The sequence below is a fragment of the Bubalus kerabau genome, chromosome 10, assembly GCF_029407905.1.
Source record: "Bubalus kerabau isolate K-KA32 ecotype Philippines breed swamp buffalo chromosome 10, PCC_UOA_SB_1v2, whole genome shotgun sequence".
Taxonomy (NCBI): Eukaryota; Metazoa; Chordata; class Mammalia; order Artiodactyla; family Bovidae; genus Bubalus; species Bubalus kerabau.
Window position 1 is genome coordinate 13,396,805 of NC_073633.1, and position 24,700 is coordinate 13,421,504.

Sequence of the window (24,700 nt, forward strand, 5' to 3'; positions counted from 1 at the left end):
CGTCTATGGGGTTGCACAGAGTCGGACACGACTGAAGCAACTTAGCAGCAGCAGCAGCAACTGCATAATCTAGGGAGAACACACAAGGACACAGGGCTCCATCTCCTCTTCAATAGCGGGAGTAAGTAGTTCCACCTGGTCTTTAAGGTATCGCCTGTCTAAACCCCACGGTTCTAAATCCTGGGTAACAGACAAGAACATAAGCCTTTGGGGCGGGGGGCAGGGTGGAGAATATCTGTATAAGCTGAGTGGGGATATTTTGTGTGGAACCACTTTATTTACCTACAAGTATATTAATAACTACAAATACAACTGTGCGCAAAGATCTGATGGCAAGGAATAATATAAGTGCACAAAGAAAGGAATCAGGAAAGCTGGGCCTTAACAAGCCTTCTAAAAAATTTAGATGTAGCCTTCTATAAAAACACCAAAGTGTGTTCTATTTCTACTCAGTAAATATCATCTTGAAACCTCCCATGCTGTGAGAATGTACATCTTGTTCTGTGGATGCTACCTTCTACATTAAACCCAAGGTCTTCTTGCCTTCGAAGCACTTTAACCTGCACTCACTCATTTATCACTTTTCTTACAGATATTGATGACAAGACCTCAAGAGGATATGAACTAAATGCAAGCCCATACTGACATGACTAAATGACTGAATAAATAAATGGGAGAGACAAACTTTCTTACAGAAGAATCACACATAATGTGTAGATTTGTGAGTGCGGGTGGGACTTAGTGACTTGACTCCAAAGAGGAGAGTATGTGAAGGGTGGGGAGGGACTTTACAGTGAAGAAGCCTGACCGACACAGCCTTGGCCAGGTGACTGTGATGGAACTGATGGTGATAGCAGGCACCCCTTGATGTGATGTGCTGGAAAGAGCACTCCTCTATGACATTCTCTCCCCAAACTCCAGTTTAATCACGAGAAAGCCATCAGACAAACACAAATTGAGGGACATTTTACAAAAACCTAACCAATACTCCTCAAAGCTCTTAAGGTCATGAGAAATAAGGAAAGACAGAAACTATTACAAACCAGAGAAGACTAAGGACACATGATGACTGAACACGACGTGGAATCCTGGAAGAGATGCTAGAATGGAAAATGACGTTAGTGGGAAATCTAGGAAATCCAAATGAAGTCTGGAGTTTGTAAATAATACTGACTAATGTTGACTTCCTGGTTTTGGCAAATGTACCATGAGTCTTTAAGATGTTACTATTAGGGGGATCTGGGTGATGGGAACTCTCTGTACTATCTTTGAAGTTTTTCTTTAAAGCTAAATTTATCCAAAATAAAAATGTTTACTTAAAAAAACCCAATACGACCCCAAAGAATTGAAAATGCAAAAAGAATACTCATACATAAATGGTCATAACAGCAGTATTTATAAAAGCCAAAGGTAGAAACAACCCAAGTGTCTATCAATAGATGAATGGACAAACATATTGTAGCATAGAATGCAATGGAATATAATTTAGCCATAAAAAAGAAGGAAATCCTGACATGTGCTGCATCATGGATAAACTGAGATAATATTAAACTAACTGAAAGAAGCCAGATACAAAAGCTCACATACTGCAATGAGTCTGTCTATATGAAATATCTCAAACTAGTCAATCCATAGAGACAGAAAACAGATGGGTGGTTGCCAGGGGCTGGGAGGACAGGAAAGGAGAGAGACTGCTTAATGGATACTGGCTCACTTGTGGGGAAATGGAAATGCTTTGGCACTACAGAGAAGTAATTGTACAACTCTGTGTATGGACTAAATGTCACTGAATTGCTTACTTTAAAATAGTTAATTTTATGTCATATGTTTCACCTCAATTAAAAAAAAAAAGAAAGAAAGGGAATATAACCTAAATTTTGGATTTGATGAGTTTCAGCCAAGAGACAGATTAGAGAAAACAGAGCTAGAGTAACAGATGGGCCAAGCATCCTCCAGGAGAATCCTTAGCAGGAAACGATGGAAAATGAGCAGAAGTTAGGAATTTGCAAACAGGAAATGAAGAAGCTGTAACCTACAAAAAGAGGCACCAAAGAATTTAAGACTATTTTTCAAGGGAATATTATATGGATTACAATATCAAAAGAAAACTCTTATTTAAGTTGGGAACAGTTCTTCATTTTATTTGCCCTTCAACTATTCTCATGATATTTTCCCAATGATCAAGAATAGGATTTTCCAAATCTAGAAGATAAATTCCACACAGGAGATCATATCTGTCTTTTGCACTGAACCCTTAGAACCTGGCATGGTGCATGGTACACCCTGGTAAATCCTCAAATAAAAACTGATTAAATTTATACATTTAAAAAATACGGTAAAAATTAGTGGTAAAGATTTTATTTTGTTTTAGCTATTTTGAAACAAATGTTGCCACTACAACAATTAATTACTGTTCATTAGTATGGGACTTCCCCGGTGGTTCAGATGGTAAAGAATCCACCTGCCAATGCAGGAGATGCAAGAGACATGGGTTCAATCTCTCAGTCAAGAAGATCCCCTGGAGGAGGAAATGGCAACCCACTGCAGTATTCTTGCCTGGAAAATCCCATGTGCAGAGGAGCCTGGGGGGCTACAGTCCATGGGTTGCAAAGAGTCGGACACAACTGAGCGCTCACACATGCACATTCATTAGTAGGTGTATTTTTAAATCTCAATGAACTCATTTGATGCAGTCACAAATTTCTGACGAGAATTTAAAAGACGATTATAAAACAAACTATATGCTTTATTTAACTTAAGAATGAGCCAAAAGCATTTGTTTTTAGACTTGTTTATTCATAAAGTTGAAATTCCCCACTTCTTGCCAGTATTTCTAGGTCTTGGTCCATATTTTTAAGATTAAGCTCTTGGAGCTAAAAATGAGGATAGAGAACTATCCTGATGTTAAGAATGCTGTTTTTTAAATATTATAATCCTACTTGTAATCATTTACGTGACAGTGACTATGAACAGCCCAGTCATCCCCCATAGAGTAGCACTGAATCTAGAGGAGATAGGTTAATCTACCCTGCAGAGTTTAAAAGTTAAACGTATAAAGGCTAAAACTTTCCTTCATATAAAAGTATTCTGTAGAACAATGATGTCCTTGAAAGGCGGGCTCTGCAGACAACCTGCTAGCGTCTGCACTTCCGCTCCATCCACCCCTGCACGGCCGTGGCGCGAGGCCGCGCCCTCTAGGTTCACACCCTCGGCTGTCGAGAGGGCGGGCAGCAGCACCGACCCCGCAGTCTGCTTGGAAGGACCGCTTAGGCTTAATGTACCTACAGACTCCTGAACAGGACCATCAGCTTACATCTGGCATTATTATTACTATCACCAACATGTGACACTGTGATAATAAAATGAAAAGGCAGTCTTTTAAAACTATTTCCTCAAAGAATAAAGAATTTCCTCAGAAACTAATGTTATTTAATACTGTTTCATTCTCGTACAAAGGATTTCCTGCTAAGCTTATGCATCTTTTCTATAAACAGTCATATTGAGGATTTTAACAAGAAAGAGAAATTAACACAAAAAGGAAAACTATGATGACAGAGGGGAAGATATGCTTCATTTTTAGGCTTTGTAGTAGCCAAGTGTTTCGGCTTCGGTAATTACCCCAAAGGAGATCAATTTTAAAACATCACTAAAGTATTATTCCTCGTAGAGTTTTCCAAATACAAAGTTGAGGCCGGGGAACATGCTGGCTTCTTTCTGAGATACATGAAAACTTAATTCTTAAATTACACCGTTTCCTTCAAGATTAATTTTAATCATTTGAAATATTCTCAGTCTAAGCATATAACTTTAAAATGCATGAGTCTATAGACATAACTGTTCATAGACAAATACTATATAAATTAGTAAGCCAGTAACAAGAATCTCTAAAAATAACTGTTGTACTGGGGCTTCCCAGTGGTTCAGTGGTAAAGAATCTGCCTGCCAATGCAGGAGACGCAGGTTCGATCCCTGACTGGGGAAGATCCCAAATGCCCTGGAGCAAGTAAGCCCATTTGACACAACTATTGAACCTGTGTGCTGCAACTGAAACCAGCTTGCACTAGAGCACGTACTCCACGAAAGAGAAGCCACTGTCGTGAGAGGCCCACACGCCACAGCTAGACAGTAAGCCCCCATTCACCACAGCTGGAGAAAAGCCGGCACATCCACGAAGATCCAGCACAGACAAAAACAATAAAACACAATTATTAAAATAAACTATATTGTATAATGCAAGTGCCTTTAAGGGATTCCCTGGTAGCTCAAGCAGTAAAGAGTCTGCCTGCAATGCAGGAGACCTGGGTTCAATCCCTGGGTTGGGAAGATTCCCTGGAGAAGGAAATGGCAACCCACTCCAATACTCTTGCCTGGAAAATCCAATGGACAGAGGAGCCTGGCAGGCTACAGTCCATGGGGTCGCAAAAAGTTGGACACAACTGAGTGACTTCACTTTCTAGGAATAATAACCTGAAGAACCTCCTGTCACCTGGAGGAGTGGAATTTGCTGTCTGAGTGAAATCTAGAACTAGACGCTAGTTTGTAAAATTCCTTTCTCCAGTTCCACCATTTGCATGCAGCCCAAGACAAAGCTCTCAATTTTGTTATGGCTCTGTATATCTGTCTCTAACATTTAAATAATATCTGCCACTTATCCCATTAACAGAGGTGCTGTGAGGATTCAAGAGATAATGTTCGTTAAGGATCCTGACATGCCCATAAACATTATTCCTGATAAATATAATGTTTGCCCTGGCAGGTTCTGTTGAAGATGTATGGTGCTTAGCAATAGTGAGGGTGAGGATAAAGCCCTGTGAGAAACTCCAAGACGACCTTGGTCCAGAGCTGAAAGCGGCCAGACCAAGGTGGGCAGTCAGGTGGTAGCCTTACACATGGGGTGCCTGACGTCTTCTGATAAACATAAAGCTTTAAAGTCACTTCTGTGTCTAGGTGCTGAGATAGCTGGAGGTCAATAGAAGGAAGATTTGTTCGGCACTGGACGGCTTCCAGCCCAGGCCAGTCCACCTGGGAGGAAAGGATGTCCTTCGCCCTCTGACTTTTTCCCGCAGAAACATGACTGTCAACAACGGCCTTTGTTCACTCTTCCAGAAGAGTGAAACTGAAACAGCACTAAGCATTTCAAATCCTTCTTAAACATTAAAAATAATCATTAAAAAAAAGAGCAGTGGCGATTGGGTTTCTAATTACCCACAGGCAAGCATTTAAAAATACAGTGACTAAAAAAATCTAAATGTGCTTCTTCAGCGTTGTGCATGAAAAAAGAGAAAACTTTTCATTTTCTGTCTTTGCCTTTTGGTTTTACAGGGACAAAATGTGAAATAAACTTCCTTAATTTTCACTTCAGTGTTTGCAGCTTAGGATCCCATTAATATATCCTTTCCCTTGGTTGTGCAGGGTCCTCGTTTGCAGTCAGTTCATTCCGCACTGATGTATATTTCATTGCCCAAGGCTTAATTTTGATTTATTGTCCATCCATAAATTAGAAAAATATGCTGTGGAATTCCATCCCGCTGAAAAGCTGTGCCTGATGTCAGGGGACTGGGTGATATTTAAGATGTCAGAAATACATATTGGATTAGTGCGCTTTGTTTCCCCACAACACCAGGTGTTTAATCATAGCTGATGGCTGAAGTTAAATGCATTAGGACAGCAGGAGCCAAGAAGATGGAGTTTTTCTAAACCATACAAACTCCAGGATAAATAACTCAAAACTAATTGTGTGTCCACATCTTAGATACATTTTTATTTACTTAATACATTAAACAATGAAAATAGCCTCTGGCACTTAACTTCATGTTTAAGAGCCTGTACAAATATTTTATGTTAGTGAAGTGTTGGCTGTTTAAACGTAATTACTATTTCCCTTATTCGCCCTCTGGTGGCTTTATATAAAATATTTTGTTGGGCAGAAAAGAATAAAGGCTGAATCTCAGTAATTCATGGATAAGGAATCTTCAGGGTTTGCTTTTTTCCCTGAGTATAATTTGAATGCTTGTATCTGTTTAAACGCTTATTTTGCCATAATCTAAATGATGCTCCTGCCTGCCTACTGACCAGGCATTTTCCCTTCCTCTCTTGGTAAAGTACAGGTTCTCAGTGCCATTATGTATATATATATATTAATTAGAGGTCTATGTGTATAGAAAAATGATCCTGCTTGGTCTGGAGCAATTTAGCTGGAGGCTGGAGAGAAGACGCTTAGGAGAGCAAACATTTTCAAGGTGCAACCGGTGACCTGTAACAAGCCGGGGAGATTCATGGCGAGAATCGTATATTTTGACACAACAGTGATTTGATTAAAAGAGAAAGTAATGGGTTTAAACAGTCACTATGAGGATGTAGCCAGACTTTGGTAGCATTTTGCAATTTACTTTACAGACCAGTGATGGAGCAGGAGTGAAGACCTTGCTGCCGACAATGGGCCACTTGGGTTTCAAAACAAACATAAACAAGAATTGAGTGGCTGAAGCTAGTTTTCTTCCCCGTTATTCTTTTAAAACACACACACACACACACACACACATCCATGGAGAGGGCAGGATAATACTAAAGCAAAGAAAATATTGAGGTCACTTTGAGAATGGAATTAGGTTTTATTTTTCTTGGCTATTTTTAAAAGAATTATTTTTGGAGTCACACTCCACTGAGTCAGTCTGAAAGGCAAAGGAAAAAATGTAATTCTCTGCATTTTGAGAAAATAAAAATTTGTATTAGAAAACTGAAATAGTTAATTTATTCCACTTAGATAAGCAGTATGATCCCCAAGAATAGCTACCATACGTAGGATCAATGTAGCATCAAATTTAATTCTAGTATAGCAGTTGAGAATAGTGCAATGTGGTTTGAATTAAGTAGGTTAAAAGGGGTATTAATAAAACACAGTTAAGCAAAAAATGTGTAAAACTTACAAAACCACCTATGTAGTATGATCCTATTAATGTGAGAACACAAGAGAAAAACAACAACAATAATAAATGGAAAGACAAGCCATATACATGCATAAGTCCAAGAATAGCTGCTGCTGCTACTAAGTCGCTTCAGTCGTGTCCGACTCTGTGCGACCCCATAGACAGCTGCCCACCAGGCTCCCCTGTCCCTGGGATTCTCCAGGCAAGAACACTGGAGTGGGTTTCCATTGCCTTCTCCGCCAGGAATAGCTACATCACCCTTAGTAAAGGGTCGGAAAGCCAGCTGAGAACAGTAGCATCCCTGAGAAGGGCATTTAACTGTTTATTTTAATGTCCTCTTTCATTGCTTGACTTTTATTTATAATGATAACACTTTGAGATTTAACTTATATAAAATAATTTCTAAAGAGTTCCAGTAAAGGTCTGTTTTTAAGTGAAAAAAAGAGTCTTACTCTGAATTTTGATACATATACCCTGCCTTATCAAGACTAACTGTAAGGATTCTCATTATAACTCTGTGTTGAAGGAAATAGTCACTGAATGCTATTATAAGATAAATCCTTTGAAGAATAAGTTTTAAAAATTACAGTCCCAGTGAGGTTCACACAGGGCAGACCTCCCTGGTACCCCAGTTTTCTCACCGGAAGCTCACTTGTTGTCCCTTTATCCTTCCATCCCCCTCAGCCTCAGTGACCATGATAAGGTGCCTGCCTCAATCACTAAGCATTTATTATACAAAGCAATTCACATCCAAAAAAAAAAAAAACCCCCAAAAGTATCAAGGTCCTAACACTGATCTTTGGTCTCAGAGTTTCTAATAATAATAGTCTCCCGGGTAAAATTTCTTATTTTCCACAAGTCTGATTTTTAAAGTGATATTTTGGTGCTTCTGCTTTTTAAAAAAGAATTTTCTAAAATGCATTTCTTATTTATTATAATCATTTTCATACATTTTAATATCTTTTCCTGGGTTTCCTGGATTGCAATTGCTATCCCAAAGCCCTTCAGCTATTTTAACCAAGGAGGATCAGATTCTTGGGGAAAAAAAACAGATAGGGGGACTTAAGACCCTCACTCTATACTGCGTGCCATCCTTTCTAATATTTTTAGCCCAAGTGTCATAGGTCAGGCTCCCCAGGAAATAGTCTATGAGATGATTTCTCACAGGAGGCTTATTGGGCGTACTCTTGGAGTCATCCTCGAGGGGGTGAGAAGGCAACAGGAATAGGCAGAAGCTGAGCTGCTCCGCTTTCGCCATGAAGGCCTCAGCTCACCCCACAGTGACTCTGGAGCTGGTGGTCCTTTGCAGCTGCTCCCCCTGTGCCCACATGCGAGGAGCTGGACTCTGGGAAAAGCAGCTCCCTGTAGCCAATGACAATTCCTGGAGCGGAATTCCTGGGACTGACAGACTTCAGCAACCAGCACTCACAGCAGCATTGGCCTCAGAGAGGGGCTCTGGTGGTGCACCCCAAGTCCACCACATTAAGTCTGTGGGCTTCCTTATCTTCCTTTCCATCTACGAAGAACAATGCTCTTTACACAGTGGCTAGAGTACCTCTCTAAAACAAAGGAGAGAAAGGAGCAACATTACCTGTGGACCAACAAAAGAGAACATTTTTGGTAAATGAGGCTGAAAGGAAAAGGGTGAAAAATGCTCCATTGCTATGACAAAAGCAGTAAAGAAAGAATGACTTAAGGAGTGGCTTGGACTAAACATTTGAGATTTTGTTTCCAAACTTTCTTGATTCTTTCATGTTGCAGGGCTGGTTCTCTGGTGTATTACTTGCATTTGTATCATAGAAATAACTACACATCCTAAGGAGTCTGGAGATGATCACCTAGAACATTCTATTATATATGCAATAGTATGGCTCATACATGTATTACATCCAGTAGCTGATATTTTGGTCTGTAAGACAAAAGCGGAGGACATCAGGTATCCATTACTGTTTTCCCAGTTTTCTGTTCCAAAGAAAACTGATTCCAGGAGGAGATGGTGTCAACAAGGTGGATTTGCAGAGCAAATGGGGAAAGCGGGTTTCATCAAACGCCCAGGGACCAAGGAGGACACTTTATGGACCGGGAAGAGTGCTCTCCTTGTCCCTGTCAGCATATGGCAATGTGAACTCTGACTCTGCCTTGGCAGCCGGAAATGGACTGGGCATATTTTGAAGCCAAAGATGTTAATTAAGATTTGTTAGGTGTGTGAGAAAGAGAAAAAACATAAATGTTTTAAGGGGTTATTCATAGGGATGTTTATTCAACCTCTAAATAAGTAAAGGAGCCTAAGTAAAAAACACTTATGTCTGAAAAAGAAAAAGCTTGACATGTTTTCCTAATACATCACCAAAAGAAAAAAGAGAGAGAGACATTCCACAAGCATTGCCCAAATGCAAGTGTACATGCTCAGTCACAGCGGGTATCCAGCTCTTTGCAACCCCAGGGACTGTTGCCTACCAGGCTCCTCTATCCATGGGATTTTCCAGGCGAGAATACTGGACTGGGTTGCCATTTCCTACTCCTGGGGATATTCCAGACCTAGGGATAGAACCTGAGTCTCCTGCATTAAGAGGTGGAGTCTTTACTACTGAGCCACTTGAGAATTCCAAGTTCTCCTCAGAGAGATTAATTTAAGGAAAATTCAAATCCTCCTTGTTCTAACACAGAAAAATGAAGGTACCTGAAAGAAATACCTGTTCCTAAACATCTCCATAACATAACACCCCAGCCCGTGATTTGTATCTATGTATAAGGCTTGACAAGGGCAATAGATTCACATTCTAGCAAGATCTAGAATTAGGTCCTGGGACCTCTCATTCCTGTACTTGAGATTTGGTTCCTCATCAATTCCCTTAAAGTTTAACTCTTGAAGATAGCTTTTGCAACAAGAGTAAATGTGGAAGTAAGCAAGGAGAGATGGGGGACAAGGAGAAGAAGCGGGAAAAAAAAGCTATTACAGTTGGGTGTCCTCAATAATTGCAAGAGCCAATATAGGTTGAATGCTTTCTGAGACTTTCTTTCTCTGAGGTTTACGTACATTACCTCAATAAACATACCAGTACCCCTAAGGAGTTGGTACTGCTTAGGGTACTCATCATCTCCATTTTATTTATTTATTTATTTATTTTTTCATCTCCATTTTAACAGATGAGGAAACCGAGCCTGGAAGAGCTCAGCAGTCAGGTGGCCCAGATGGGAGGTAGTATCAATGGTGCCACAGCTCTAGAAGGCCACTTCTGGGTAAGAGCTACACCTCTCCGTATATCTGCAGACTCTCCGTGTTAGGGCTGCAAGAGCCCTTCGAGATCCAGAGACCATTCTGCCTACGCCTCTCCCACTGCAGGCAAGGAAACTGAGGCCAGATCAAGAGGCAGAACAGCTCGCTATTGTTTCTGTGGTCACGCATGTTATCTCCCGGAAAGACATGTAATTACATGATAAATGATAGTGTGGTCTGCAATGTTTCTCTTTGCCCTGGTAATAAATCATCCTGGGTTTTGTAACCAGATCCACAGTCTATTCATTCATGTGGTTGGCAGAACTAAGCACACGGATCTAACTTGCTAGAAGAAAACATTTTGGATCTCCAGACTCCCTGAAAAAGGGTTTCTGAAAGTCTGCTTGAACCAGAGCCCAGTTAGTCCTGGAGTTCTGAGGTCATCAAACGCCGGGACGAGAGTAGTGCCTGCCAGCTAGAACTGAGGAGACCTGGGAATGCTATGAAGTCTGGAGCTGAACTTCAGGAAGATCCTTGGTATTTCCAGAGGCCACAGCAACGATGCGGCCTTGAAATCATGGGCTTAGAGCTAGCCAAGGGCAGGGACTGAGTTTATAAATAAGGCCATTCTCAGACTCTAGCCCCTCATTTTTATTTTAGGAGCAGGGAAGAGTTCAAAATTACCATTGATTCAGTTGTGGACCTAGGATGCCCCTATATCCTACATGTCGTTACCAAGAATGGACCTTAAGTCAATGATTCAAAAATGGCTTGACTGTTCCCAAGCAAAGGCTGAAAAGCATCTACATATGTTAAACAAGATCAGGTCTTCATTCTAGTAGTACAAGAAATGCTTAGCTGCTAAAGAATCACTACATATTTATTCATCAAACACTGACACAGCCAAAGGCTGGAGAAATTTACTTCACTAACTGAATTATTGGATTTCCCTGGTGCCTCAGGGGTTTTAAAAAAAAAAAAAAAAAAAATCTGCCTGCAATGCAGGACACCTGGGCAGGAGACAAAGGTTTGATTCCAGGCAGGAAGATCCCCTGGAGGAGGAAATGGCAATCCACTCCAGTATCTCCTTGCCTGGAAAATCTGAATCCATGAGGTTACAAAAGAGTTGGATATGACTGGGCGATTAAACAACTAAATTATAGTCACCCAGTGGTTTGGTGACAGATTTTGTGCTACCACTTATGTTTTGAGTTTGACATTTTACATCCTGAAAATATGCCAAACCTGTCTCTTAAGCTTCACTGTTTTAGGATCATTCCCTGTTGCTAGGTTTTCAAGTTTCTGCCCTTCGCTTGTTCCAGGAACACCTTGTCCTGTAATCAAGGAGAAGTCACTGGGAGCAGCCAAACTGTGCCATATAGGAGACTCAGGTTCAGTCCCTGGGTTGGGAAGATCCCCTGCTTTGGGAAAGCCCTAGAGTCTCTCTGCTCACCTTTTCTTGTCTTCCTAAACTAGAGACAGAGCTTGGGGTCTGGGGATGTCATTTCATATTGCTCAAATTTATATAGTTTCCAATGGATGCAGTGTTAAATAGTGAAGCAACCCTGGACTGTGGAAATCGGCCAATCTGTGTTTTGGATAAGACACTCAACCTCTCTGTGCATTCCCATCGCCGAAATGAAAATAATGATTCCTACCTCCGAACTTTCCTGCTGGTCCAGTGGCTAAGACTCGGTGTTTCCAGTGCCGGGTGCCTAGGTTTGATTCCTGCTCAGGCAATGAGATGGGCTTCCCTGGTGGCTCAGAGATTAAAGCGTCTGCCTGCAATGAGGGAGACATGGGTTCGATCCCTGGGTCGGGAAGATCCCCTGGAGAAGGAAATGGCAACCCACTCAAGTACTCTCGCCTGGAGAATCCCATGGATGGAGGAGCCTGGTGGGCTACAGTTCACGGGGTCGCAAAGAGTCGGACATGACTGAGCGACTTCACTTTCACTTTCAGGGAATGAGATCCCTCATTGTTAAGAAGCTTAATGATACAAGTGTACATTGCCTGGCACATACAAAATGCCCAGTAACTGGTAGCCATCATTATTATCAAGCTGCTGAAAGATAATGCTTATTCCCAGCAAAGATATTCTATACAATACTTAAGAAGATAGAAAAGCAGGTATCAATTGTAAATCAAACTTCAGTTGAGGCTTCCTTGGGCTCTGGACAAAGGACTGGAAACATCCTACTGGGTATCCAGAAAAGATCTAACTAATCCACAGGCAGCAACATCTCGGGGACAGGAACAGAAGTAAAGGACTTCAAATGAGGAGCTGATTGCCCAGTTGCCCCAGCACACTTGGCCTGGCACCCTTCAAAACCAGAGACAAACCATGATGGCCTCTCTACCACCTTCTCCACCCTCTTCACTCTGCTTTCCAGCAGAACCCAAGTCACAGACCTCAGGCTGAGGTCTCCCAAGCCAAAGTGCTCCAAATCACAACTTCAGGACTTTCTAAATCAGCAGTTCAAGAACCTGTTACCCACTTACACTTCTGACTTATGCAAATGTATAAGGATTTTTTAAGGTGAGCTGTTAAAGTAATATGATAGTCCTACCTTACTGCTACAGTGATAATTTTTTTAAAGGCTTACAAAAATTTTGGGCTTCCCTGGTGGCTAAGATGGTAAAGAATCTGCCTCCAATGCAGGAGACTTGGATTCAATCCCTGGGTTGGAAAGATCCCCTGGAGAAGGGAATGGCTACCCACTCCAGTATTCTTGCCTGGAGAATTCCATGGGCAGAGGTGCCTGATGGGCTACAGTCCATGGGGTTGCAAAGATTCGGACACAACTGAGCAAATAACACTTTCACTAAGAATTTTAGCTTGTCAACCCACTTGGGTAAAGTTGTGATGAAAACCCTTTGTTACCTATTTTAATTACTTTGCTTAAGTTAAAACCCATTCCTGACAGAGAATAAGAAAAGAGATGCAAAAAACTGAGTATGCACTACATAAAGATCCCAACAAAAACTACAAGATACAGAAACATGGGAAAATGAAAACTCTTATGTTAGAGTGGTAGGGTTGTGGGAACTTTCCTTTTTCCCACAAAAAACACAAAGTATTTTTATGGAGCTTTAATGTCCACTGAATTTTCCAGATACACACGACTACCACATACAGTTTTGTCCGCAACTGCACTGAGTTATTCGCCACAGTCCTGAATACTCATTGGAAGGAATGATGCTGACGCTGAAACTCCAGTACTTTGGCCATCTCATGCGAAGAACTGACTCTTTTGAAAAGACCCTGATGCTGGGGGAGATTGAGGGCAGGAGGACAAGGGGACAACAGAGAATGAGATGGTTGGATGGCATCACTGACTCAATGGACATGAGTTTGAGTAAACTCTAGGAGTTGGTGATGGACAGGGAGGTCTGACGTGCTGCAGTCCATGGGGTCGCAGAGAGTCAGACATGACTGAGCGACTGAACTGAACTGAACTGAACTTTCACCTCTGGAAAATCACGTCACTGACCATGGTATAGTTCGTGGGTTTCATGTTCCCTGGACATCTCCAACACACACAGCCATCACCTGGGACATCCTACGTACAGTAACAAATACACTTATTTAGGCCTTATTTCAAAAAGTCAGCTCTTAAGAAAAAGTGTCAACAACAATCAATTGAACAGTTTCCTCTTAAAATGTATGTGTTAGAAAGTAGTGCAAGAATTTTTTTACAGTTTACTTTTACAGTTTACTTTACAGTTGCCCACAAGGAAAAAATGCATATTTTGTTACGTTTAATTTGCTGGTTTTTTTCCTTTACAGCCAGGTCATCTTGGCTTTTCTCCTTCCCTCCCTCTCTGCCTCCCTCCACCCGCTTCCCTCCTCTCTCTCTTCTTTCACTTGTTTTTTCTTTCTTTTTTAACCTTCTGCTTCAGTAGATGATATTATCGAAGTCTTTCACTGCGAGATGGTAGAAGTATTACAACAAACTTGTTTTAAAAGGAGGTTTGTTGGCACCAACAAGGTTGAGAATGGCCGCTCCACACGTGTCCTCCAACATAATGTTTTCAAAATCTCGTAGGAAGTGTGTAAGCTCACTGGGCTTTCAGAAGGTCCACCACTGGTTCGTGTGGAATGGTCTGAGTTCCTCCAAAACAGATGTCAAAATCAAAACCAGGCCCTTTCGGGGGACCAGGATCCCTAGGTCTGAACCCTCCGCCTCCAAAGCGGGTCCAGCCCCTTCCGTGCACCCAGCGGGCCTGCGAGGATGCGGGGCGTGGGCTGGAAAGCTTGGCCATTGTCCGGTCACACGTCCACCCGCGGACCCGCAGCCAGCCCTCGGGGCGCCCTCCCCAGCCACGGCCCCAGGATTAGGGCCGCTGTGGCCCCCGACCTCTTCTTATTAGTGTTTTTTAAAAGAAAAAAAATGTAAATCATTACTCAGCTCAGCTCAGTCAGCAGGCAAACTGTGTTTAATAAATTAGCTTAATCTATTCCGCAAGTGGTTTGTGAGTGCAGTGTTTCCTCCAGTTAAGGAAAACATTTATATTCTCTCTTGGCCCTGCGTTCCTGGGCTCCCAGAGTCACTCCCCAGGGGCGGACGCAGGGGCCCATCCGGAGTGGGTGGCTTTCGGCGGAGACCCCAGGGCGGAAGGGCCGTAGGCGGCGCGTGGCTTTGTCCCCATCAGGCCCCGGGTACCAGCCCGAGGCGCCGGGACCCTCCCCGCTACCCCCGCCCTCGGCCGGAGCACGTCCCACTCCTCCAAAGGGGCCTCTTTAACTGCTCCCCATGAAACAATAATTCATTATGTCACCAGGAGGGAAGAAAGGGAGTGTAAGTGTCTTGATGGGATTAGAGGAAACCCCCGCAGAGATGATTTAGGGGCCGTGATAATTCATTTAATAGGGGCCTGGGGCAAATTGCTAGACAGGGAAATGGAACTGAACCAGCCTAGAAAGGGCGCCTGACAAGGCTGTGTGGGAGAGCTGGCTTCATTAGCAATATTTAAGAGATTTCATTTAAGAAGGAGTCATAAAATGCAGTACTATTTTATCCACCTGGTTTGGTGGCCTTTAGCTTTTCTCTGCATGAATATTAAATTTGAAATGGCACTACAGCAACACATTTTGGAAAGTGTTCTTTGGGCTGTTATTTGTATGGTTGGTTTAGTTTCTCGTTTGTTAACCTTTTAAAATGAATATCATTGAAAATGGATAACTGTACAACCAGAACTGGAGAAGATTAGGGGGAATATAATGCTTTAGAATAGGTTGTTACTAAACTGGGTAAAGGATTTAAGTTTTTATTGATCAGAACACAAAAGGCATAGAGAGTGAGCCGGCAAGTGGCAAATTACTTTGACAATTCCCAATTTTCATGCAGATTTGGTGACGCTGCCCCATTCAAAGCCACCACCCGAGGCTCGGATGGGACCACAATGCAGTGAACACAGATGGGACTTCCCCATAGACACCCTGAAAAGTCAAAAAAGCTTCAGGGAGATACTTCCAAAGTGTTTTCTCGGACAGATAATATTCCCTTTTATTTCCAAGGGGCAAAGACAAACTCTAGTGTGATCTTGAAACTAGTTCCTTCAAACGTGGATTTTTATCATTTAGGGGCAGGGGTTGGGGGGGCGGGGTTGCTTGGAATTTTGCAAACCCGAGAAGTTTACATGTGAAAACAGTGGTAACGGTTCCAATTACAGCTGGAAGGAAAAAAAATTCTCATATGGTGTGTGTGTCTTCCTGTTTCCTGTGCATGATGTTGAGCGTCCTAGCCAGGAAACATTTTAGACAAAACACAACCTTCATTCCATGATATCCCACACATTTGTGTAGCCTAATGCACTTCTCTCCAAAAATCTTATATTTGCTTTAAAAAAAAAATTTAACTTTCATCCCTCCCTTTTAAAAGATAAAAAATAACTCTCCCAGATATGCCGCATTCATTTTTTTAAAAAATCACAGCTGCATTCTGTTATTTTAACAAAACAACTGGCAGGTCTCTATTCACAGAGCTGTTTTAGCCACCCAGGATACATACAACGCATAATTAATACATACTTTAAAAGACTTTCTTAATCAAAAAAGACATTAACTACATGTAAAACTATTCACTTACATATATTGGTTTGTGCGATTTTCCACAATGACAGTAGAGTTGGTAGGTAGCTAAATATATTTTTATAAATAACAAAACTTAGCAAATGTCTTTTGTAAGGCGTGCTTGGGAGGGGTAGTACTAATATTTGTATTCCTCCTGTTAATATCACACCATTTCCAGGTAAAGATGTTGTATTTTATACAAAGTTATAAATCACTTTGCATTAGAGTGAAAGGATCTACTTCAAATAAAATAAAGGTGACTAATATACTATATATCGTATATACTAAATATATATATATATATATATATATATATATATATATATATAGTCAGTCTCTGGACAAAGGCAAGCAAACTTTAACGCTGGCTGGTTCTCTCAGAGCCTCTTCCCAGGTCCTTAGACTTCACTTTTTTCAGAACTTCCCCTTTGGGAGAAGCAGGCAGAACCTCCGGTAACAGCCCTGGTCAATGCTGGGCTAAGTTCTGAGAAGGTAGCTTCTCTTTGACCGAAAGACTTTCATTCTTTCCTTTTTCCAGTAAAAAGTCATTCCAAGCCATTCCAAGCCTAACTCTTTTGGGGAGTGCTCCCCCAAAGAAACCTGCCTGCAACTTTTATTTTTGCTTTTCAGAAATCATGTTTTGTTGCCAATTAGAAATCCGGGAAGCAAAGAACTCCGAGAGGTGGGTATGCACACATATCCAGACTGTGGAACCTTGGGGTAGCCAGCAGTGTTTAAAGGACATCACAGGTTTAAACAGTTTCCAGCACAGTGACTGTATGAGACAGGCTGTGCTGGGAGCCCAGTGTGCACAGATGCAGGAGCTACAAAGGCAGGGACAGTTCTCTGCGTTCCCAGAGCCCAGCCTTCAAACACAGGCTGTGGCATCAGCAGACACAAAGCCACATCTATGTCAACAGACGGGACAGGAGGAGAACATTAGATGTTTATCTTAGAGGACTGAGGTACTGGCAGATTTTTAAAATATTTTTAAATCTTTTAAACCAACAAAACTGGGAGTTGGGTGGGTCAGGGAATATAAAAAGTTTCAATTTTTCTAATATTAAATTCCAGGGGTTTTTTGCATTACAAAAAATGAAGGTGAAGAAAATGCATAGCCAAGTTATCTTCTCTTTAAAAAATATTAATATTTAAAATACTACACACTATTTCTGACAGCCATCCAATTTTTAAAGAGAAAACTACCTTCACAGGAATGAACCCGGAAGACTAGCACTCACCGCCGTGCACAGGCCAATGCAACACTTCCCTGCGCCCCATTCACACCAACCATGAACACCAAGTCCAGGACAGATCACCGGAGATCACCTCTTTGGAAAGCTGAAACCACGGTGTTTCAATAATGTGACCGAAACACATCAAAGTTCATTGAAATAAGTTTATACTATAAATTAGTCAAAGCTTTGTGAAAAGTAATTTGGCGATATGTATCAAAAGCCTTAAAAATGTTCACTTCATTTAATCCAGTAATCCTGTCTCTGGGACCAGTTCCTGGGGAGATCTTCTGAAATGGAAACAAGGAGGTAGGTAAAAAAAATGCTTATCTTTAACATTTATAATAGGAAAACAAAAATAAAAAAACCACACAAATATCCAATCATAGAAAATAGTGAAATAAATGGTGACATCCTACAATGGAATTTAATAAATGCATTTTCAATGTTATATATAGGATGCTCTGAACTGTGTCAAACAGTCAGAGGAGAGAAATGTTCACAGGATTATCTCTGGGTAGTGGGAATATGTAGGGTTTTTCTCAAATGTGTGTAAGTTTTCCATAATGAGGATGTATTACTTCTATAATATACATCTTTTAATGTATCATATCAGTTTTATACACACACACATATAAAATTCATTAATTCCGTCAATGTTTATGACATGACAAGCTGACAGGCCAACCAGAAGTCTCAGAGTCAAAATAAAAGTGAAATCAGTTAATTAGCTATTTTCCCCTTAGATAGTCACATGAGAACAAATTAACACATATTTCTCTATTCATGTCAGGCAATGCATGTTTTCTTCTCTAGCCAATAAGTAAATTTCATCTTTCGTTTATCATTGTGATTTTCTTTTGTGGGCATATGAAGGTAGAAAATGTTCCATGTTTTGGTAGAAAAATGAGGTGATAAAGTCCACATTCCATCACGATCATTTGCAGCTCACCCTTGGCACCAGGCTGCACATATTTATTTATTATTTATGTAAATAATAGCACATGGCGAAGTTGCAAAGACAGCCATGCTCTCAGGCCATTGCATTATCTGCAAAAATCTGTTTTCAGCTGCAGACTGTAAGCTTGACCCGTGGCTCACTCTCTCACTGTTTTTTTTTAACTAGGTCAAGTGGCTATCCCTGTAGCGCCATCAGCATATTCAATAAAAATCACGTATATTCTGTGTTTGAAGCATACATTATAAATAGATGTATAGATAGAGCAGATATTGAGAAAAGAAATGGTAAAGATTATGAATATTAAGATTTATATTAATCTATCAGCCTATTAAAGTACAGTAAAACCTGTCCTTCAGACCACCTTTTTAAAGATATCACCTCCCTGAAGGGACCACTAAATTTCGGGCCAAATTATTTTCCCATAAAGAACAATGAAAAGAAAATGATTATATTAAGACTACTTCGACTATGGTTTCTTTTCATTGTTCCGCCAAAAATGATTCCAAACAGTAAAATAACATTGATTTTGACCTTGTTAATGAACCTGAAGAACTTCATGGAATACTCAAACACCGATTTCCATTTTTAACAGGAAAAAAAAAAAAAATGGGCCCTCCGCCTCACATTGTCAACCACACCAGCAGCAGGAAGGGATCCTATCATTGATATTCAGCAGATGTGGCTTGTCCTGATATCACTAATGTTCCATAACGTTTGTCATGTGGATTTGTCTTCGTGTCGCAAGCTGGAGATGATTGTGTGATTTGTAAAATATTGAAGAAGCCTTCAAACTGAGAGGTTTATTTCATTTCTTTTTGGTTATAAAGATTATCGCATGCAATATGACTGAAGCGATTTTCAGTTTTCCAAAATGCCACTCTCTCCAAGGGAACAGCTTTCTCTCCTTAGGCTTTGCCAGGACTCCCTGTGACTTTGATTGGCTTTTCTTTCAAACAAAACTGTCACGCGATCCACGGCCCCCTACCCGAGCCCCACTCGAGGTGGGCCCTGGTTCTCTTAATCAGGTCCTTCAGCTCACTCATGTCAGCCACAAATGCCAGAGGCCCCACCCATCCTCCTGGTGGACTCTACAATCTATTCCCTCACCCTTTAAGTCTCTGGAATTGCTTTTCTTTGCAGCCTCCAAGAATATAACATCATGGTTTTTTCAGGTCTCCTCAAAACCTGTCTATTTAAATAGGACTTCTTTTTTCAATGGCTATCAGGAACGATTAGTCAGATACAGACAGTCTTTAAATTACTCCTATGTGTGCAAGGAACACATCTTAAAATTGTCCAATGAAATGCAAACATCTGAGCAACAACTCATATGTTGTTCAGGCCCCTTTGGGGGGCTTCATGGACCCCAGAGTCTTGGAAGGCAGGAACCGTGCCCTGTGTGTGCCCCTGAGCCCAGCTGGTGTGTACTCAGCTCCCAGGAGGCCAATGTGAATCTAAGCTGCCAGTCCTGCCGGTCCAGTCTGTCCCTGTTCTTTAGCTAGAGGTCGCTGCACAGTCATCAGCCCAGAATCACAGAACCTTGGTGCTGGGAGCACACTGGCTCAGTCCAGCCTTTTCATCTCAGAGCAACTGAGGTCCCCAGAGAAAGGATGCCTCAAGTGGCGTCAGTCCACACAGCCACGAACTTTATGGGTGAAAATCATACGTGTCTGTTTCTGCTCCCAAAAAGAAGAGGGAGGCCTGTGATTTTTTTTAGAAGTATATTTTAGCTGATAGCTTAGAGTAGTAAGCAGCCAGCTATGTGGTTTGAGCTCAGAAATAAAGTATAAACATTTACAGCTAATCCTTCCCATACCAGTACATCAGAACAATAAACTTCCTTTTATTCAAGCAGGATTTATTTATTTTAACTAGAGATGGAGACAGCAAGGCATAGTGGACTATGAGTGGGATGTGGCGTCTAATAACTTGGATTTGAATTCCAGCTTCACTGTTTGCTAGGAATGTGACCATAGCTGAGTCACTTAACCTCTGTCTGGGCCTCAGCTTCCACATCTGTAAAATGGGCATAACAATACCATCAGCCTCCCTGGGGCCACTTGAAGAGCAAAGGAGATACACTATGTCAGTGTACCACATGAGGCAAAACAAGTGATTTGTTAGCTGAGAAATGAACTTCAAAGTTATGGCCATGTACATGACAAAAAGAAAGTGCAGATGGAGAGGAATGCAACCATCGTTTTAACTTAGATAGTCCCTCTTTCTTTGAAGCAAGCTAATTGAATTGATGCTTTTGAACCGTAGTGTTGGAGAAGACTTTTGAGAGTCCCTTGAACTGCAAGGAGATCCAACCAGTCCATCCTAAAGGAAATCACTCCTGAATATTCATTGGAAGGACTGATGCTGCAGCTGAAGCTCCAATATTTTGGCCACCTGATGTGACGAACTGACTTGTTTGAAAAGACAGAGGATGAGATGGTTGGATGGCATCACCGACTCGATGGACATAAATTTGAGTAAGCTCCGGGATTTGGTGATGGACAGGGAAGCCTGGCGTGCTGCAGTCCATGGGGTCACAAAGAGTCGGACACGACTGAATGACTGAATGAATTCGATGATCTGACATTAAAACGCAGACACCTGGGTGTAAACCCACCCCCAGCTGGAGCTCTGGGGACCCCATCAGCTCTTTGTACTGTCGCCTTTCCATGGCCACTAAGTCTGCTCCTTAGGGATGTGGGGCTAGAGAACTAAGCCCGGCTTCCTCTTTCTCTCTCCTCCCTAGTACCAGCCCCCATCCCTGTGAAGCACACTTAGGAAGCTCAGGCCATTGATGAGAAAAGCCCAGATTCCTAGGAAGAATATTATAGCTTTCTTTCTGCTCTTTCAGTGACAGTCTCCTTGCCACTCTGAGACACCAGGTGGTGAGCCGTCCCCTCCTTCCACCATTCATTTTCCTGGAGGTTCACAGACCACCGTCCTCCCCCTGAGCACATCTGTTCTTCTCACCTTGTCAGTTTTCTCCTTCTTTTCCTCCCAAACCTGCAGGTAAAACATGCAACTTTAGCTTCTCGCTTCAGGAAGCAGGGTAGAGAAAGCCAAGGGCATTATTTTTGTCCCACTTCAGCCGTTTCTATGGGGAAAAGGCTGGGTTATTTTGCACGCTCACTGTGAAGACAGACTAGTGCTCGGCTGTGAACACCCATTATTCTGGACTGAAATCTGCCTTTCTCTGACACAGAAAAGACACTGCATTTTCATGTATCCACTCAACAAACATTCACTGAAGGGTGATTACGTGCTAAGCGCTGGGCTAGAGCTCAAGAAGTGAGCGAGGCTCTGTTTCTCTTCTCAGCAGCCCACTCTGTGTTTCCACAGATGTCCTCTTGCTCTTTTAGCCACTTAACTAGTACTAAGGGCTTCCCAGGAGGCTCAGTGGTAAAGAATCCACCTGCTAATGCAGGAGACGAAGGAGACATAGGTTCGATCCCTGGGTCAGGGAGATCTCCTGCAGGAGGAAATGGGAACCCACTCCAATATTCTTGCCTGGAAAATTCCATGGACAGAGGAGCCTGGCAGGGTACAGTCCATGGGGTCACACAGAGTCAAACACGACTGAGCATTCAGGCAATGGCAGGAAAGAGCCTTCTTTCTATAGAGCAGAGGCCTGAAACAGCACTGGGTACCTACTTGAGGCACAGTAATTACTCAAGGAATCAGAGATGATCTTAGAACTTCTGAATGGGACCCCTCAATCTCACCGCTGTGTTGAACCACAGAGGAACGAGAGGTCTAGGGAATTAGGCTCATGGAAGCCACCCACAGTGGCCTGTCTCATCCGTCTTGAGTGGTTGAGGGCTGCTCAGAAACCCAGGGACGTGTGAGAAGTTGGCTAAATGTCCTTTCCAGTCTGGAGATTCCAGGCTGACCGGAAAGAACGGTGGTGACCTGACTGAGCAGTCCTCTGGAGAGTTCAAGAATCTGAAGCGATGTGAGCTCCGTGGGCTCGTGCCACTGCCGGTGTTTGCCTACGCCATCTCTATCAGCATCACACTCACTCACTGCTTTGTTAAGTGCTTTGGGATTTCTCAAGTATAAAAGGTGCTATATAAAATCAATCACAGGAAACTCAGCTGCTGGCAGCTCAGAACAGCTACAGTAAGCAGTGTCCACTCAATCAATAGTCCCTCACTGAGAAGGGGAAAGAATACCATTAAAAAGATGTGCTCTTAGAAAAACTTCCCTCAAGCAAGGGAAAAAAAAAAAATTTACCTTCCAAGAGTATACAGAAAGCACACGATATATTGTTCCTCCATGAGCAATACTAAGCAGATAGGAAGAGTCGCTGACTGCTTGGCATGTACTTTGCCTTTCATTTTAACGGTGCAAGAACACAAATTGATACACATTGCACCAGAGAAACCTTGTAGGCTCCATGCAGGAAATGCCTCTTTGATTAAAAAAACATTTTATTGGGATATAACTGCTTTCCAATGTTGTGTTCGTTTCTGCTGTACACTGAAGTGAATCAGCCATATGAATACATAGAGCCCCTCCCTCTTAGACCTCCCTCCCACCTCACCCTCATCCCACCCGTCTAGGGCATCACGGAGCACTGAGCTGCACTCCCTGTGCTTCCCACTAGCTGTCTATTTTACACATTGGTGTGTATGTGTCAGTCACAGTCTTCCAACTCACCCCATCCTCTCCTTCCCACCCTGTGCTCACAAGTCGGATTTTTAAATCTGGTTCAGTTTAATCACTCAGTCACGTCCGACTCTTTGCAACCCCATGGACTGCATGGGGTCCAGCACGCCATGGGGTCGTTAAAATCTGGTAGTAACAAGAAGATAGAATTAGCGCTCTGGCATCAGGGTAGAAAAAGTGATCTCTAAAAATTGCTTGCCAAAAGACAATATGCATGTTTGGAATCCAGTATACCTCACCTGCCTTTAATTAATGTTTAAATATAAGAAAAATGTGTAGATGTGTAAAATTTTATGATGTTACAGAACTGAGCTCCTTGTACCATCCTGAGAGAGTATTAATTTGGGATATTTTAAGTTTTCATTTTATTTCAGAAAGTAAAAATGGCAAAAAAAATTATGTTACTATATATATGAATTCATGGTATTTCTTAAAGTTATGACATAGTAATTTAAATAGGCGAGAAAATTAGGCAGAGGCTACCTTACAGTATTCTTAGCCCACAAATTATTTTTTGTTAAAGAAAACTATTATAGTAGAGTGAGAACCTGAAAAGCAAATAGCATCTTTATATGGATTTATATAGATTTATATAAAATCTATAATCTATAAAAATCTATAATCTATAAAAATCTATAATCTACATAATATATAATATAATCTATAAAAATATTGAATCACTATGTTGTATACCTGGAACTAATATTTATATTGTTACCTCAAAAAATATTGTTGCATCAACTACACATCAATAAAAAATACATTAAATAAAAATAAATCCATTGAAAAAAGAATGGAAGACTGCTTTCATAACCTGAGCATATAAAAAAACCATAGGTTATTACTGTATTGGAAACAAAACACTGAAGGGGGGAAAAAAAGGCAAATAGTGACAACCATTGAAGTTCTCATGAGCAAATGCATTTAAGAAGAAAGTCATTGACGAGTTTGCCTAATGAAGTACTCCTGTGGTCTGAAGGGGTATTTTAAATCAGTCATCAGTGTCTCTTCAAGTCTTTTCCTCACACTGTAATATTAGAGTTCAAATTGCTAAAGCATAAGTGATTAATAACCTCACGTTTACAAGAAAATGTGTAGGTCTTTTAGTAGGAGCATTTTAAACTCTAGAGTATGTGAGAGCTCCTGGGGAAGGGGGGTGTGTTGCTGGATGCAGAGCTGGAGGGCTCAGGACCTCACCATGAGAAGCTACGTGCCCAGTCCCCTGGTGGCATTAGGAAACTGCAGTCCGTGCCTGTTTGGTGGCTGTAGGGCTTGGCCCATCATCGCCCATGCCTTCCACCAGTCACCTCTTTCTCCTTCAGCACCTGGTCCTTCTCTAAGCAATGGTTTTGCATACGTGCTCAGTCGCTCAGTTGTGCCCAACTCTTTGCATCCCCATGGACTGTAGTATGCTAAGCTCCTCTGTCCACGGGATTTTCCAGGCAAGAATACTGGAGTGGGTCACCATTTCCTCCTCTAGGGGATCTTCCTGACCCAGAGACTGACCCTGCATCTCCTGCCTCTCCTGAATTAGCAGGTGGATTCTTTACCACTGAGCCACTTGGGAAGCCCAGTTACAAGCTGAGTACTAGTTATTTTGATGATGGTTGGTTTTGA

At 41.8% G+C, this 24,700-nt stretch overlaps 1 long non-coding RNA gene across 7 annotated transcripts in view; it reads right to left on the reverse strand.

The window, feature by feature from the left end:
- LOC129620865 (uncharacterized) overlaps nt 1-24,700 on the reverse strand; it is a 56,901-nt gene that overhangs the window by 25,616 nt on the left and 6,585 nt on the right. For 4 of the 7 annotated variants that reach the window (XR_008698759.1, XR_008698758.1, XR_008698757.1 and 1 more), the window contains exon 3: nt 11,802-11,925. This is a non-coding gene — a long non-coding RNA (uncharacterized LOC129620865). Of the gene's footprint in view, nt 1-6,609; nt 8,518-11,801; nt 11,926-17,604; nt 17,745-24,700 lie in introns of those variants that run through there. The other 3 variants (XR_008698763.1, XR_008698761.1, XR_008698760.1) reach the window with 3 other exon arrangements.